The 18,450-nt window shown below is 42.2% G+C and overlaps 1 protein-coding gene across 6 annotated transcripts in view; it reads right to left on the bottom strand.

Moving 5' to 3' along the window:
• Window positions 1-18,450, bottom strand: part of KANK1 (KN motif and ankyrin repeat domains 1) — a 198,044-nt gene that overhangs the window by 138,621 nt on the left and 40,973 nt on the right. The window contains exon 1 of one of the 6 annotated variants that reach the window (XM_070495985.1): window positions 1,924-2,045. The exons of 4 other annotated variants lie outside the window; for them this stretch is intronic. The gene's annotated coding sequence lies outside the window, so the exon portion shown is untranslated. Of the gene's footprint in view, window positions 1-1,923; window positions 2,046-18,450 lie in introns of those variants that run through there. One more of the 6 variants, XM_070495988.1, reaches the window with a different exon arrangement.

The raw sequence follows: 18,450 nt of genomic DNA, 5'->3' as shown, positions 1-18,450 counted from the left end.
GGTCAGAGCACCTCAGGGACAGGGTCTAGGTCACAGATTCGGTTTCTAGGGACCTGAGTCTTGATTTCTTTCCATCCCACAGGCTGTACACCCAGCTGGGCCCACAGGGTAACAGTGCGGCCAGATAACGAGAATCAGTTATCTCAAAACTGTTAACCAAGCCAGGAAAACAAGCCAAGGCTTCATATTCAGGGGATGCTGAGGACATGACACTTAGATGGTAATGAAAATACAGCCACAGACTTTAGAAAATAAACCCAAGGGGCCGGCCTGGTGGCACAGCAGTTAAGTGTGCACATTCTGCTTTGGCGGCCCGGGGCTCGCCAGGTCGGATCCCAGGTGCGGACATGGCACCGCTTGGCAAGCCATGCTGTGGCAGGGGTCCCAAATATAAAGTAGAGCAGGATGGGCACGGAGGTGAGCTTGGGGACAGTCTTCCTTAGCAAAAAGAGGAGGATTGGCAACAGATGTTAGCTCAGGGCTAATCTTCCTCAATCAATCAATCAATCAATCAAAGTTAACTCCACAGAGATAGATTTTTTCCCAAATCTCCACACATAATTTACTGTAAATTTATAGTGTTTTATATATATCATAGGCCAAAGAAGAATTCAATAAATTCTACAAAGTAGCAATGATAGACCATACTCTGAGCACAGATGAAAACAAAACTGTCATAGAAATAACAGGTACTTAAACAAAAAACCCAATACGTGAAGACAAAGAAACTATTCTCCTAAGTAATTGTTGTTTCAAAGAAATATAAATCCTAATATGAGACTATTTTCAAAATAACAAGAAGATTTAGGGTGGGAAAGGTGTAGAATTAACAAAAACACACAAACCCTACATAACAAATCTTATGGGATCTGGTCAAGGTGGGCACAATGGTAAATGCAAGCCCTAAGTAATCAAAATAAATGAACTACATATCCAAATGAGGAAAAACACTCAACTCCATTTGTTAGAAAAAGCGTTACAAAATAAAATGCTTCAGCAACAATGAATGCATTAAATGACAGAAAAAACAGAAGTGATACATTCAAAAGCTGGTTTAAAAATCTAAAGAGGTAAATCTCTTGTAAGTCTATGTAGAAGTGAATACAATTAGAAACCAGAAAAGTAGTATGACACACTGAGGGGATATAAATAAGAGAATGATGAATAATACAGGGATACCAAGTTATGCTTTTGGAAACAGAGCTGACATAATGGAGGGGTGGCAGGAGGACTGCCAGGGAGCACATCAAGCAGCTGGAAGTGGCCGGGTGCCAGGCGGACCGAGGAGAGACCTCTGCCCCAACAGCCTCGCCACATCCCACAGCGGAGTTGGTTTGGGGTGGAGGACTGCAGCCGGATGGAGGAGCACTGGAACCATCCATCCCATCCCCAGGGGCCAGGTCTACAGGGAGATAGGCGCACACACACTGACATCGTGGTGGACATTCGTCCCATCTTTTAAAGAATTCAACTGGGCAAAATGTATCAAGGGCCTTTAAAGTGGTTACAGTTTTAAAAATAAACATTTGCAACTTCTGACCCTGTAATTTTGCTTCTAATAATACACACCAAGAAAATGTTTTTAAAAACCCCCAGAGATTTAGCCACAAATACATTCACTGCCCCCTATTGTAACAGCAGAAAGTCAGAAACTTAAATTTTTACTAAATTATTATACAAACATTAAACATGTTTATGAAGATTTTACTAAGATGAGGAAATGCTTAGTTTATAAAGTTAAGTGAAAACGGGGTATGAAATTGAAGAGACTATAAAAAAAATGTACAAACAACTGGAAGGAAATTCATCAATGTTTTAAGTGTTTGTCCTGGGTCTAAAAACAGTATTGGAAGACTGATTTTTAAACCTCTGAGGCTCAAATGTGGTGAAAATGAATACGATAACGCCTATTAAAATGCTTACCACCATACGTGGCATCAAGTTCCTCAAGAGAAACGCAAGTCCTCATCACAGAGTCACCTTCTACCTCACACGTGACAAGTCTGTGACTTTAGTCAAATCACTTAACTTCTGAGCTTTGTCTTCCTCTCTGTAAAGTGGGAATAACCACAGTTACCTGATAGGGGCGTGAACATTAAGTAGAACAAAGAATGCAAAGTGCGGAACTTCGGCACTTAATGTTAGTGCTCCTCTCTTTGGAAGACTATACATTTTTTGCTCATTCTGGATGGTTTTGAGCCAGTCTAAAATATTAACTCTAAATTCAATACCACTTGGCAACTTAAAGTTATGGAACATACGCAATCTTCCATACTGCAGGATCATAACTCAGATGAGAAGGTGCGACTCTGATGAGCTCACAAGTTGCTCCGGGGGCCAACAGGCTTTAAAATGGGCCAACGCAGAACTGAAGGTCTGCAAAGGAGGGCCCTAGAATGCTGTTTTTCAAAAGAAAACATTCCCATGGATGTACAAATGGGTTTCACATTCCCAAACATGTGCTTCATTATAGGGTACTTCCAAACTAGGAGATTCTGCAAAAGGCCTCCTCGTTGGCTCTATACAGAAGGGACTTAGAATAAGGGAGCTGTGTTCTGCAGAAGCAATCTTTAAACTCCTGTCTGTATGAGGCTAAACGGGAGCAAACCTAAAACCATTCTTCCCCATTGCAAGAACTATGGGTTAAGTCTTAAAGATGGAAGCTGCTGCCCTTTTCTCCCCAGTAGTAACTAGACAGGAAAGGTGGATGGGTAGATAGGTGGGTGGGGAAGTTCTTTACAGGAGTAAACGGTCTCCAGCTCTCTCGTTTACTTAAATTACAAAAAACATTGTCTAATATGCCTAGTGGTCTTTAAAAGGATATAGGCATGGATTTGCAATGGAAAAACAGGGAGTCGGACTTCAATGTCTCTTCTAGACCCAGAGACACATTTGTGTAAGAGTAAGGCTCCATTCCAGCCTCTCAGGACCCTTTTCAGTGAAGCTGTCATACTCACACTCCTTGCTGCCTGAGCAGCCATGTTTGTGTCCAGTGACTTTGTCTCCAACGTGCCCTGGCCACCTGAGGGGAACAGAGTGACTTTCCAAGAGAAGCCAAAACAACTGTGTTTATCAAAGAGATTCACATAAGTTGACCTGATGTGATGAGGCGAACTGGGTAAATGAGAGCCTGACTCTCAAGAATTTGAATTAAGCATAGAGATAAGCAGTTAGCAGGGGCACGTGCTGGAAGGGGGTTAGGAGGTGGGAGGGGAGCCATGAAAAGCCAGAGCTGGGTGCAAGCCCAGATTATGAAGAGGCCAAAAGCAGGAATGAGCAGAAATAAGCATCTAGTGTACCTTTTTAGATAGTAGCTAACATTAATACGAAGCCATCGTGGTTATCAATACATTTGAAAAACTTCTTTTCATCTCTCTTATTTCAACATTGCTATTATATGTGTTTTACATTATATTATCAGTATGAAACAATCTAAGCACATAGCCTCAATATAGATACGTACATGTATATAATTTATAAATAAGTGTCTATTTTGAGGACATGTGCTTACATGTGTTTTACATGACCAGGGGCACCTAGTCAAAAAAGTTTAAAGACTTTCACTTTGACACAGAAAGTGCAAATTTTATTACACCAGGAGGCAGAGGTGAGAAGTTAGGATGCCAAGGAATGAGTAAAACACAGACCCTTTCCCCAGGAGCGCACAGACCATGAAGTGTTACAGATAAGAAAAGAAGAGAACCTGTGATTTTTATCAGGTCTCCAATAAATGTTTGTTTAGCATGTATGAGTACCCTGCACTAGTCTGGGTGTTTTACACCACTTTCTAGTGATCAAACAAACTACCGGGGCTGAAGTGAATTGGCTGAGTCAGGGTCTTGAAGCATTTCTGGTCCATAGTCTAATTTGAAATTCCGATTTTAAAAACCCAAAAAACAAACAAAAAAGACAGAATCTCTCCCTAGCAACACGCACATGGAACACGTAACTCTGGATTCAATTTCACTGACACTTCTCACCTAAAGACCAAGGATAAGACACTGATGGTTCTATTGCCCATTTGAAAATATGGAAACATATATATAATCAGGTAATCCTAAACCGAAAGATATGTTTCAACAATGCAAGGTACTTACGAAGTTTATTCATAGGCTTATCTTTTCAATAACATCATATCATTAGTGGCAATGAGAGAAGTCTCATCAGAAATAAAACAGCACGTTTATTCGCAAACACAATGCATGGAACTGACACAGACAGAATGTCACTCCAGTTACACAATGGCTATTCAGAGCTCCCAGTTAATGGAATAGTCACACTTTAAGACCAAACACAATGCACAAAGAACAGAAATATGGGCAAAGTTGCCATATTAGGGACGACGATAACAGAATTACCTTCCTGGCAACAGAGACTTCAGTGAGGGCTATATATAAAACAAACATACAAATTTTTTTTTCTATTAATCATCAGTAAGTAAATAAAAATAAAGTCTGACAAAATATTTCATCAGTTTGCTTTAAATGGTTTCACACAACAGAGCTACAGTACACAAGTACTATATAGTAAACGAGCCTGTAGTATAGGCTTGGTTCATCTCTTACCTTCAACCACCAAACAAAGTATTCGAAGTAATCCCTTTTCCATGTGATTAGAAATTACCCGAAAATGCAGGATCTGGATGTCAGAGTGACCTAAGGATCAACGGATCTCAGTTTCCTTGTTGGTAAGATATGAAAAATAGTACTTATTCCACAAAGATGAGAAGCACATGTTTTCAAGGGAAAAAATGCTGTTCTATGCCAGCTCAGCCTATATTCCACAAATATTTTCTTGCATTCATTCAACAAATATTTAGTGAGTTGAAACTATGAGCCAAATATTAAGAAGAAAAAAATCAAGCAAAATCAGACCCAATTTCTTCCTTGATGAAGCTCACTAGCTCCTTCACCCATTAGAAAGATTAAAGCTGAAAGTTCCGTTAGCTGACAGTGACAGCTAATATTTGTGTAGCGTTTTACAGATTATAAAGTACTATCCTGTATATCATCTCATGTAATCCTCACAATAACTCCTTTAGAATAATCGATAATTATTAACAATCGATAATTATTCATCTCATTTTACAGGTTAAGAAACTAAGGTTTGGGCAGCCTGGTGGAGTAGCAGCTATGTCCACGTGCTCTGGGCCTGCACAGTGGCGTAGTGGTTAAGTTCATGAGCTCTGCTTTGGCAGCCCGGGATTCGCAGGTTTGGATCCTGGGTGCAGACCTAGCTGCGCTTGTCAAGCCATGCTGTGGTGGCATCCCACATAAAATGGAGGAAGAATGGCACAGACATTAGCTCAGCACTAGCCTTCCTCAAGCAACAAGGGGAAGATTGGCAACAGAAGTTAGCTCAGGACCAATCTTCCTCACAAAACAAACAAACAAAAAACTTCGCATGCTCCACTTCTGTGGCCCAGGGTTCACTGGTTCCAATCCCGGGCACGGACCTACACACTGCAGCCATCCTACATATAAAATACAGAAAGATGGGCACAGATGTCAGCTCAGGGCCAATCTTCCTCACAAAAAAAAAAGGGGGGGGAGAACAAAAAAGAAAAGAAACTAAGGCTTAGGGGTCAATGGCTTCCCCAGCAGTGAAGCTGGAGTCTACTGTCCTGATGGATCAATACACCACCTCATCTCACTGGAGCTGGGCTTTGGGTCATGAAGATAGAACACATGCTAAAGCACTTTGGAACTCTCTACTAGGAACATGGTCTAGAGCAGCTTTCTGCCTGTCCCCATCCTCTCCAGAAGCAAAGGCTGCCCAGCTCGAGCAGTGTGTAGAAAGTGCATTTTACTTAGTTTGGGAAAGCTCGCTGTACCTGAGTTACAAAATGGTTAATTTGCCGACTGCTACCAGCCACAGGTCTCGAGGCTGAGACGCAGCCTGAGATGTGCCTCCTTTCACCAGTTCACTTCTACAGCGCTTCCTGATGGCAGAAATCTTCTTTTCTTTCCCTTACAGACTTTTAACAACACTTTGCTACAATATTATGACCGACACGGTAAGACTGAACACGACATCTCTAGATCAAATAATCACCTGGTCCCATGAAAAACTTTCACGACATTTTGAAGGAATCTTAGGTCGCTGTTCACCACACAACTCTGCCGAAATCCCTTCTACAGCCCCTCTGACTTGGGGTAATCGAACTTCTTTAGTACAGCCAGGCATGCTGGTGAGGCAACTGGCAAAGTATCCAAAGCCTTAAAAAAAAAAGACTAACTTTGACCTGATAGTAGCCATCCTACTTCTGAGAATTTGTCTGAAGGAAACAAATTGACAAGTACACAAAAGTATTTCAAAGATGTTCATCATAGGATTGTTGTTTATGTTATTAAGAAATTGGAAACAACCAAAATGACTAGCAGTAAGGGATGGTTTTTATGAAATAAGGATGCATTCATAGAATGGGATGCAATACAGCCACTGGAAATGATAATATAGGGCTGGTTGGATGGCGCAGCAGTTAAGTGCGCATGTTCTGCTTCGGCGGCCCGGGGTTCACCGGTTCGGATCCCGGGTGCGGACATGGCACCACTTGGCACGCCATGCTGTGGTAGGCATCCCACGTATAAAGTAGAGGAAGATGGGCATGGAGGTTAGCTCAGGGCGAGTCTTCCTCAGCAAAAAGAGGAGGATTGGCAGCAGTAAGCTCAGGGCTAATCTTCCTCAAAAAAAAAAAAAGATAATGTAGATCTATAAATATTAACATGAAGTGCTGCACATGCTCTATTTAGTGAAAAAAGTAACTACTAAATAGTATATATATTATTCTTATTTTATGTGTATATACAGAAAAAAGATCCTGAATTAACTGACATAGAAAAGAATGGTCTCCTTGTGTGTATCTGAAAGTTCTCATTCTGGCCCCTGAAGCTGAGAAATAAGTTTGCTCTCCTTTCCACCCAACAGGCCTTGCGACTCTTCCTGGCTAGGGAAAGTTTCTAGTCCATTTACCTCCCTGGCCTGTCCTCTTAAAATGTAGAGCTCAGAACTGGAAGCAAGCCCCGAGAGGCAGCCTGACCAAGGCAGAAAACAATGGGCTCATTATCTCCTTTGTCTTGAACGCTGTGACATTAATGCTGCTGGAGACAGCTACCACATCAAATGGTTGGCTAAAACTTTAAATCTTTTTAACAAGATCTGCTACTGACCCAGGCCTCCCCATTCCACAAACACACAATTTTTTTTTTTTCTATTCTAGGTACAATGAAGTTGCATTCAGTAGAGCTTAATTGTACATTTGTTCACATTGATCCCCTTCAGCTTTTGGAAGCCTTTTTCCAGCCTAATTTATTTTTTTTTTTAACTTTTTTTTTTGAGGAAGATTAGATCTGAGCTAACATCTGCTGCCAATCCTCCTCTTTTTGCTGAGGAAGACTGTCCCCGAGCTCACATCTGTGCCCATCTTCCTCTACTTTATATGTGGGACACCTGCCTCAGCGTGGTTTGACACACGGTGCCATGTCTGCACCTGGGATCTGAACTGGCGAACCCCAGGCCACCAAAGCGGAAAGTGCAAACTTAACTGCTGCGCCACCGGGCCAGCCCATGGCCTAATTTCTAACATCCAATTGGTTAGCTTCCTCCCAAGACTGGGACAGACACAAAGCTGATCCACCTTTATCAAAGGCCACTTCCTCAAGCTAGGATACCATGTCATTTTGGAAGGACTACTCAAACCATTTTGTTTTACAAAAATTTATTCTTATATTAAAACAAATATGGGTATGTTAAAAAATAAAATACGAAGTGGATTCATCTTTGTGCAAAAGCAGGAGACTCCAAAGACGTTTAGCTCCTGGTTATGCTTCCCAATCTCCCGACACCCCTGCCCAGAAGTAAGCCCTGCCCCTTCCGCTCCTCTGCACCCACCAAGAAACTATTAACTTTCCTCTTTCTTAACGGGACCGTGATGGGAAAATCAGACTAGCACCGGCAAGGGAGTCAACTGCACAAAATCAAATGGTTAATCAACATGCAACACATCTATGTATCTTATTATACGCAAGTCCATATTTTTCCAACTTATCCATAAAAGGATCCTAAGAAACTCAGTCAAACTCCTGGTTTTATTCTGATATCCCCTAACAACGACATTACTCAGACTCTCTTCAATAAATAACTATTTAAAAAGGAAACAAGAGAGGCTGGCCCAGTGGTGTAGTGGTTAAGTTCATACACTCCACTCCGGCGGCCCAGGGTTCACAGGTTCAGATCCCGGGCACAGACCTAGCACTGCTCATCAGGCCATGCTGTGGTGGCATCCCACATAAAATAAAGGAAGACTGGCACAGATATTAGCTCAGGGCCAATTGTCCTCACACACACACACACACAAATAAAATAAAAAAGCAAAATAGAAAGGAGACAAGGTTAATTTAGGACACACCTGTCCTTGGGAAACCCATGCCAACCTCTTGCAAGGACTGCCTCTTTCCTAGGTAATCACAGGATTACCTCTATTTATTCCATTCCAAGGTTATTTCACAGCTGTTCTTTGGAAGACGCTGAACTAGGGTCTATGAGAGAGAAAACAACGAATAAGACCTGAAGCTTATCTTGTAGGAGGGAGAGAGATGACACACACGCAAACAACTCCAACACAAGGGACAAATGCTTTAAGAAAGTTCCAGAACAGGGAAGCACTGGCCTGCAGGAGGGAATAACGCTATCTGGCTGGACCACAGTATGTGTGAAGGGCAGTAATAAAAATAAGAATGGGGCATGTGGTAGACAGCCACAAAAATATTTAACCTGAGAAGACTCTAATTTTGCTAGGGTATCGCCTTAAAGCTTTCTGGGCCACAGCTGAAAAAAAATCTATTTTATATTTTATTTTTTTTTTTTTTAAGATTGGCACCTGGGCTAACAACTGTTGCCTATTTTTTTTTTTTTTTTCTGCTTTATCTCCCCAAGCCCCCCATACACAGTTGTCTATCTTAGCTGCAGGTCTTTCTAGTTGTGGGATGTGGGACGCCACCTCAACGTGGCCTGACGAGCAGTGCCATGTCCGTGCCCAGGATCTGAACCCTGGGCCGACGCAGCGGAGCGCGAGAACTTAACCACTCGGCCACGGAGCCAGCCCCCATTTTATATTTTAGAAAATGTTTTCAACTTCTGAAAAACATCTGCAGGTCTTTTTAGTATTTTTAGCCTTTCTCTTGTCCTCCAAGACTGTCAGGAGAAGTCTACAAATCAGACAATATTATACCCTTCTATTTTTGACAGCATTTTCAAGTTTACAAAGCATTTTCAAATGGGTTACCTTTGGCGAGACTTTTTAAGTGTCCTAAGACATGATGAAATTGGGCCTGGACACTCAAACTCAAGAACCTAAGTATTTGGTCACCTCCCTCAGCCTAGGCATCCATCCACTTCTGCCTGCAATTGTTTTGCCTTTTCCAATTAAAATTCCTCATCCTTGAGGTGTCTAAGCTCAGAGAAAAATCAAAGAAATCACAGAAGTGAATGACAGTGTTGACTGTGTAATTAAAAACTTCAGCACACAAAAAAATTAAATGGATATTACTGCAAAAATACTTGCAAGAAATTCTAAACAGCTACTACCTTTGATTTTTAGAGAGTTGAGAATAAATGTCTAAGATCATAAGAACAGACTACACAATTTACAAGGTGACAAATCTTTGGAAAAAACATTCAATGCCCATGGGTAAGCTCCCCAAATAAGGCTTGTTAAAAATAAAGTAGAACCTCATTATTCACGGATTCTGTATGTGCAAATTGGCCTACTCACTACAATTTATTTGTAACCCCAAAATCCACACTCACGGTCATTCATGGACATGTGCGGAGTGGTGAAATACTTAAGTCACTCTACGCACACATTCCCAGCTGAGGTCAACCAAGGCAACACTCTGCCTCCTTGTTTCAGCTCTCATATTGTCATACTGTAAACAACAGTCCTGTTCACAATCATTTAGTTCCATGTTTTTTGCATTTTTATGCTTTTGTTGGAATTTTGTTGATTAAAATGGCCCTCAAGCATAGTGCTCAAGTGCTGTCTAGTGTTCCTAAAGAAAGCTGCACTGTGCCCTAATGGAGAAAAAAACGTGCGTTAGATGAGCCTCATTCACACATAAGTTACAGCGCTGTTGGCCCTGAGTTTAGTGTTAACAAATCAACAATACAGAGTCAACAAGGTGTCTTCAACTGGAGACACACATGAAACAAGCCTACACATTGATCAGCTGGGCAAAATATTATGACCCAAAGCTCACAGGAACCTTAGCCTGTATTTCTTTTTCCACAGGAGCAATGGTCCAGCTTTCACTAACTCGGTGCTCACGGCACTTCACAGAACACTATTACGGCAAATAATGAGAATCAAATGTGTAACAGTGGGGAGAGGGGAGATTCCTCTCAATTTTTCCTCTATCCCCACATTCCCCAGAATGAGCTGTTTGGCTACCTCGGGGTCTCCTATTTATATCATAGAACAACTTCAAGTCCCAGGCTCGTCTTTTCCTGCTGCTCTCCGCCTTAAGGCCCTTTCTGATTCCTCTAACCTTCTCAAAGGTGTCGGCCCCCTCGCAACGGGGCCTCCTCTCACACTCTTCTCCACTGTCACGCAAGGAGCCTTTAGAAACACCTGGAGGATCCTGAAACTCCACAGTCGTTTTTCCTTTCTTTTTTTTTTTTTAACCTTTTATTATGGAAAACTTTAAAAATACACAGAAGTCAAGAAAAAACTATAATGAATCCAAATGTACCCGTCACTGAGCTTCAACAATCCTCACCATTTTGCCCTCTTTTTTATGTATTTCCCTTCCTTTTCTCACTTTGTTTTACTTTTGCTGGAATATCTTAAAGCAAAACGAAGATGATGTGTCTCTTTGCCCATAAGAATTTCAGCGTCCTATTATAACTGATGAGAACATTGTTTTTTAACATAACCACCATGCCATTATCAAACCCTAACAAAATTAACAATAATTTCTTATCATGGAGAATTCAGTCCATACTGAAATTTTTGTGATTGCCCCAAAAACGGTTTTTTGCAAGTGGTTTATTCAAAGAAGAATCCAGACAACATCCCCAGGGGGCATCTCGTTAGCTGAGACCACAGTTGAGGCTACAGCAGAGAAATGAGTCCTAAGTGAGCTTGGAACAAGGGAGGAGGAGCTCAGAATTAAATTGGACGCCTAGCTCACAAAAATAGAAAAATAAATAAAACTGAAACTGTTCTGAAAAGTCACGAAACAGGACAATAGCCAGAGAGAAAGCACCAAAGGGACTAAGAATTTAATTTGAGTAAGGACAGTAATTGGATAAATGATTGAATTACCTTAATGGAACAATGACATTAGATTTTTAAAATCCCACTTTGGATCAATTGAGTAATGAAAAAAACACCCATTAAAAAGGAAAATCTTGGGGGGCTGGCCCCGTGGCCGAGTGGTTAAGTTCGCGTGCTCTGCTGCAGGCGGCCCAGTGTTTCGTTGGTTTGAATCCTGGGCGTGGACATGGCACTGCTCATCAAACCACGCTGAGGCGGCGTCCCACATGCCACAACTAGAAGGACCCACAACGAAGAATATACAACTATGTACTGGGGGGCTTTGGGGAGAAAAAGGAAAAAATAAAATCTTTAAAAAAAAAGAAAGGAAAACCTTGGGGCTGGCCCTGTGGCACAGTGGTTAAGTTCATGTGCTCTGCTTCAGCGGCCTGGGATTCGCAGGTTCAGATCCCAGGTGCGGACCTACATTCCGCTCAACAAGCCATGCTGTAGTGGCATACCACATACAAAATAGAGGAAGATTGGCACAGGTGTTAGCTCAGGGCCAATCTTCCTCACACACAAAAAAAAGGGAAAACCTTATCATCACTGTATCTAATTTATTTAATTTCCCAAACCTTAGTTTTATAACCACCTTTTTACACTGTAGCATCTTAAAAATTATACTAAAATTTTAAAATGATCTTGGATATAAGCTTATATTTTATTTCATCAAAGAGATCAAAATGAAATAACCCTAAAATACCATATAAGGTAGATGACATTGGTGCAACTATTTCTATTTTCTGCATTCTTATCCAGATTGCTCAACATATTCAGAATCCCTACTTTATTTTTCTCCCAAAAAGAAAACGAATATGGCCATGGGATTTATCAGGATGATAGCTAACATTACAGATGACTAAACCAGGCCCTCTACAACCACATGAGGTTGATAAGATGATTATACCTATTTTACAGATGTGGAAACTGAGACTTCATGGTTAAATGATATTGTTAAGGTCACATCTAGTAACTGTTGGCACTGGGATTCTGAAACTGGCCTGGCTGATTCTAGACCCCAAGACTCAACCCACACTCAATCAGAGGAGACCACAATTGACAAACCAGGGTTCCCACTCATACACCGCTGGCGGGAATGCAAACTAGTGAAGCCACTGTGGAAAACAGCAGGGAGATGGCTCAAAAAATTAAAAATAGAAATACTATATGACCTAGCTATTCCACTAGTAGGTATTTATCCAAAGAACTTGAAATCAACAATTCAAAGAGACATGCATCCTATGTTCATTGCAGCATTATTCAAAATAGCCAAGACATGGAAGCAACCCAAGTGCCCATCAACGGATGAATGGATAAAGAAGATGTGGTGTGTATATATATATACAATGGAATACTACTCAGCCATAAAAAAGACAAAACCATCCCATTTGCAACCACATGGACGGACTTTGAGGGTATTACATTAAGTGAAATAGGCCAGAGAAAGACAAACACCATATGATTTCACCCACATGTGGAAGATAAACAAACACATGGACAAAGAGAACAGATGAGTGGTTACCAGAGGGGAAGGTGGTGGGGGGTGGGCATAAGGGGTAAAGGGGCACATATGTACAGTGATGGATAAAATGAGACTATTGGTGGTGAGCACCACGCAGTGTATACAGAAACTGACAAACAATAATGTGCACCTGAAATTTACACAATATTATAAACCATTATGACCTCAATAAAATAATTTTTTTTTAAAAAAAGGAAATTAGAAAGAAAAAGAAAAAGAAACCAGGGTTCCCAAATGCTTCCCTGGGAATCACTAAACACACATTGAAGTTCTCTTCCTGCAGCACACTCACAGCAATTCCTTATCTAAGTAATATACACACTATTAAAAACAAGAAAATTAAACAAGATAAGCTAAATAACAAATTCTAATCTGTCTCAGGGGTTTTTTTGTTTAAAGATTGGCACCTGAGCTAACTACTGTTGCCAATCTTCTTTTTTTTTCTTCTTCTTCTTCTTCTCCCCCCCAAAGCCCCCCAGTACATAGTTGTACATTCTAGTTGTAGGTCCTTCTAGTTCTGTTATGTGGGACACCGCCTCACCATGGCCTGATGAGCGGTGCCATGTCCACGCCCAGGATCCGAACCAGCGAAACTCTGGGCCGCAGAAGCAGAGCACACGAACTTAACCACTGAGCCATGGGGCCAGCCCCGGTCTCAAGTTTGAGGTTCATTAGCAGTGGCTCCAAAATTTTCCCTCCTCCTTAAAATAAGATTTACTAAAACACTCAGTTACTATTTTTTGTTTCTTCTCCCCAAACTACGCCAACAGAGACTTTAGAGAAAGAAGAAATAAGCTCCCCCCCATCAACTTTGCAGTAATGTTTTAATTAGAGTCATATGATTCAAAAGGAGTTGTCTCAAGCATGGCTCTGAAAGTTTCATGATTATTTTAGATATGACCAATGATGTTTGTCTACAAACAAGTTAATGATATTATAACATCATTAAGGCTAAAAGTTTTGTTTTGGTTTCGTTTTTAAATAGAAGCATTTGTCAGCATCTTTATCACCACTAAAGGGTAATTTTAGCATTTCAAAGGGATTTTTCCCTAATTGTATTTTGAGAAACATATTTTCAAAAATATTTATGCCCTGGGAACCCACAGATCTCGTTAAATCAAATATTTCATATTCCAGCACAAGTCTGAACACGTCCATCTGAAAGAATTTCTGAAGGCTTACTAAAGCAGCCTGTGTGATTTAACGTCCAGCCAAAGAGGAATCTTAAACTTTCAGGTTATCACAGCTCATTCTCGGTCCCTGCAAGGAGAGGAGGGGAAACCCAGCAACGCTTCTGGCACTGAAACATCCCAGAGTAAGGACAATCCCCATAATATGCACGTTAGAATTAATATTTGACCTAATTGGTTTCTGCACCCTGATTTATGTTTACTCATCTGACTCATTTAATTTAGCAGTGTGCGCAACTGTCACACACCTAGCAGAGTGGAAGAGTTTAATCATCGGAGAGTTGACAGATCGTACACCTGAGTTGTCTACGTCAACTGCCATCATGTACATGATGTGGGGGAAGGTGAGGCAGGGGACCCCACTGTTTTCCCAACAGGGGTGATGGTGTCATGGAGTCACCATACCACCCTTGACCCTGGTGGACCTCAGGACGCCATCCTGCTTTGGGTTGTGGGTGTCACAGGTCTGAGACTGGGAAATGGCTTTCTCAAGGACTAGCTACTGGCCCATCCAACTTCATCAGCACTTACTACTGTTCCATACTAGCGATTCTCGGGGTGAGGTCCCCAGGCCAGCAACAGCAGCAGCATGTGGGAACTTGTCAGAAATGTAAACTCTCAGACCAGTCCCAGACCTCTCGAATGAGGAACTCTTTTTCTGGGGGTGCAGCCCAGCAATCTGTGACTTAAAAGAGCCCTGAGGGTATTCGGATGAGCACTAAAGTTTGAGAACCACTGCCATGAATGACATTTTTAATGTGATCATTCACTGAGACTGCCATTATATGTGGGTTTAATTTCCATTAAACCCACTAAGAGTAATTCATTGATCTTCCAGTATTCCTAGGAAAGTACATTCCAACAGACGGAAGCTTTGAATTTACCAAAAGCTCAGTGTAAGAGAGCCAGGAAAGTGAAACTTAGTGACTAGCTTCCTTTTCCTCATAGGACGTCTGTGGAACAAAATCCTTACAATAGTTTATAAGAAAATATTTCATTACACTGCTCGAATTTACGCAACCTCCTGTTACACCAGTTCTCAGCATCTGAGGTGACAACTGTTAAACTTGACTCCGAAACCAGAGCTGCAAGGGGCTAAGGAGCAGGGACCCTGGGAAGGCACACGTTCCGTCTCAGCTCTGTCACTTCCCACGTGGGTGCCATGGAAACCTCATGTGGCTGCTTCAAGCCTCAGTTTCCCCAAATGTAAAATGAAAATTACAGTACAACCTTCATCACGGGGAAGTCGTGAGAATCAAAGATGTTGAAAGCAGAGTGCCTGGCACAAAGCAGCCCTCGATGCAGGAGAGTAACTGTATCAGTGTCAGTCAACAGAACGGTTCAATTTTAAATACTTCTGAACGTACTTAAGTCTCTACAAAGTAGAGATTGTAAACATCTAAATCACTGTCTATCCAAAAGCACCTGATAAATGATTTTTTTAAATAAAGGTGACAAAATTACAACCACATTCATTCGTAACAAAAGATCCCAAGGCAGAAAAACAGCTCACTCTGCAACACAAGTCGTGTATACCACATCTAACCGCAAACACCCTGATCAAGAGAAAACATCTCAGAATATTTTCTTTAAAGAGCCCTAAATTGCTATGGGGGTAAAAGCCAAGGCATAGTACAGACTTGAGCAGATTAGTCAAGAATGTGATTGGATGAATTAAAAAAATTACATTTTGGCAAGGCTGAAGTGGAAGGCAGGCAAAATTCCAATTTTCTGTCAGTTCATTCAAATGAGTACTCCCCTTCCTTTCCTGTCACTTAAGAATCTTTTGAATATGTTCTGAGTTGACATCAATATCAGTACCAAATACAGTTTAACAAATGCTGAGGAGATGATGCCTTTATCTTCATACAGACCTGGGTCTGAGTCCTGGCTTGGCCATGCACCAGCTAACTGACCTTGGGCAAGTCCTTGAGCTTCCTAATTGATCTTCCTGCTTCTACTTTTGTCCTCCTCCTGTCCATTCTCCTTCAACAGTCACAGGATTCTAACTTGTTCCTCAAACAAGCTAAAGCCCCCTTTCTACCTCAGGGCCTTTGCACATGCTGTTCCACCACTGTTCCCCTCTGGAAGCATCCACTCCCAACTCTCACCTAGCCAATTCTATTAGTCCTTCAGGTTTCAAGTCACTTCTTGGGAAAGCCCTCCCAGCCCAGGTTAGATTAGATCCTCCTGTTACACACCTTACTTAATTTTTGTAACTCTTGTCACAATTATAATTGCATTGTTCTTTTGTAATTTTCTGTTAAATACCAGTCTACACAACTAGATTGCAAGCTCTGTGTAGGCAGGGATCGTGTCTCTTCACTGCTGCATTTCTAGTACTAAGTGCTGGGTCTAAGGCACAGTTGAGAGTGATCGGTATAGACAGTTCTCCGGGCACTGTTTCGGCCAATCAGAGCGACCGCCTAACTTGGTCGAGTTAAGAGGTAAAGGCACTTTTGGATCACTTGGGTTTTCAGACATACAGTATCATCGGGATGAGAAAGTAAATTCTTTCAGCATCTTTCTGGTTTCCAAAAGCAGAATCAGGTAAGAGCTGAAAAACAACTCTGGATCCTCCGAATTTAAACAGACGGTTGACTTCAGATTCAAAATTCTGGGAATCATGCTTATAAAACCAAGTTACCTAGTCTACTGCATCTGGTATTAAATACCAGCATGGGTTAGGACTCTAGGTCCCATCTAGTCAACCTGGATAAAAGAGGGAAATAGGCACATCTGTCTCTTTTCCTCTTGCCCCTGTGGCCTGCCTTCATTCTTCTCACCTTATCTTTCTGCCTTTATTTTTCCCAGGAAAAGCCCTTGGGAATGGTCTTCTATCACCACTGGGGTTATACCAAGCCACACATGTGGTATGAGCCATGAATTGCCATCCGCTTCCTGTCCCGTCCTTCTTCCCCTTCCTTCCATTCTCCAGCCCTGCTGTCTTCCCCTTCCTTCCATTCTCCAGCCCTGCTGTCTTCCCCTTCCTTCCATTCTCCAGCCCTGCTGTCTCCCCCGGCCCCCGTCTCCTTTCCAGCTCTCCCTGCCTCTCCCTCGCCCAGCTCCTCTCCAGATGGGAGGCAGCGATGTGGCAGAAAGGGGGCTGGATTTACAGACTCCTAGAGCTACATTATCCTGGAGAAACCTTTAAGCATAGGTCAGGAAATTATTCTAGAGGCTGGGAAAAGGGGCAGAAGGGTTGAATAAAGTCAAAAGATAGTTCAGGCAAAGAATGGCATAAGAAATTGGATGAAATGGAATGGGTGACTGCTGGACCTTTCTATAATGAACCCCCTTCTCTCCCTCAACCCCAAAGCCCTAGATTTGGGAGCTTGTATATTTGCTCAGGCTGCTAGTCACCGCCTCTCACTTCCGAGAGAATTTAATCCAATAAAGGAGTCCAGATCACTTTCTGTTGGTGGTGTTTTGAGATGATTTATCTGTTCCTGCTGCTCAGCCCGAAGGAAGAGATTGTTAAAGATCCGCAGTCAGCCTTACCTTTGGATGGGAGGAACGGGTGAAGAGCACCATGTTATTAAATAATAAGAGTGGTTTTTTGGTAATAAATACTCTAACGGCCATCATAAAACCCAGTTAAAGATCAGAGCATCTCTTTAGAATTACCAATAGCTAAAAAGATATTAAAAATTACGACCTCAGGGGGCACCTACCACAGATTAGGTCTGCTTATTTATCCCACCTGCAATGTGTGCGGTTTTTTTTTTTTTTTCCAGATAGGAACTCCTTATTCTGAATACCTGCCTCCAGTGCAGAGGTATTGAGACCGCTGACATTCCAGACATGCCCCCAACAGAAGGCAGGTCCTCAGTCCAGGAAGGACTCAGTTGTGTGGAGAGAAAAGACCGAGCCCACCAAGGAGGTCCTCCCCAGAACCTTCTGACCCCAGGACTCCGTGTGTGCAATCCCCCAGCCCCAGTCAAGGATCATTCTGTCCTCTAGAAGCTATCCGAAGATGAAAGCAGTCCTGGGAAGAACCCTGCTCGCTTCCTCCATTCAGACAATAGACAGCCACCTGCCCGGGGATTTATTCACCAGCTTCTGAGTTCCTGTGTCATGGAGTCACTGCCGCTTGTGCCCCAGAGGACAAGGAGGAGAAAGAAACAAAGGAGCCAGGTGGCTCGAGTGGAGCGAGGAGTGGGATGGCTTCTCTCTCACACCCCCACAAGGAGCCTGGGGCTTGTGGAAGCCAGCTTGCACCCAACGTGAAGCTGTGTGCCGAGACAGCTGCCTGGGACAGAAAAGGAAAAGGAAGCAAAAACAGTCCTTCCTAAGGACTGCCTAGCCTTTTATCCTAAAGGAATGAAAACTGCTGAACATGAGACAGAGATTGTCTTCAAACACCATGGAGGGGCTGGCCCTGTGGCATAGTGGTTACGTTCGGCATGCTCCACTTTGGC

The sequence above is a fragment of the Equus asinus genome, chromosome 23, assembly GCF_041296235.1.
Source record: "Equus asinus isolate D_3611 breed Donkey chromosome 23, EquAss-T2T_v2, whole genome shotgun sequence".
Taxonomy (NCBI): domain Eukaryota; kingdom Metazoa; phylum Chordata; class Mammalia; order Perissodactyla; family Equidae; genus Equus; species Equus asinus.
This window is presented reverse-complemented; position numbering and strand designations above follow the sequence as displayed.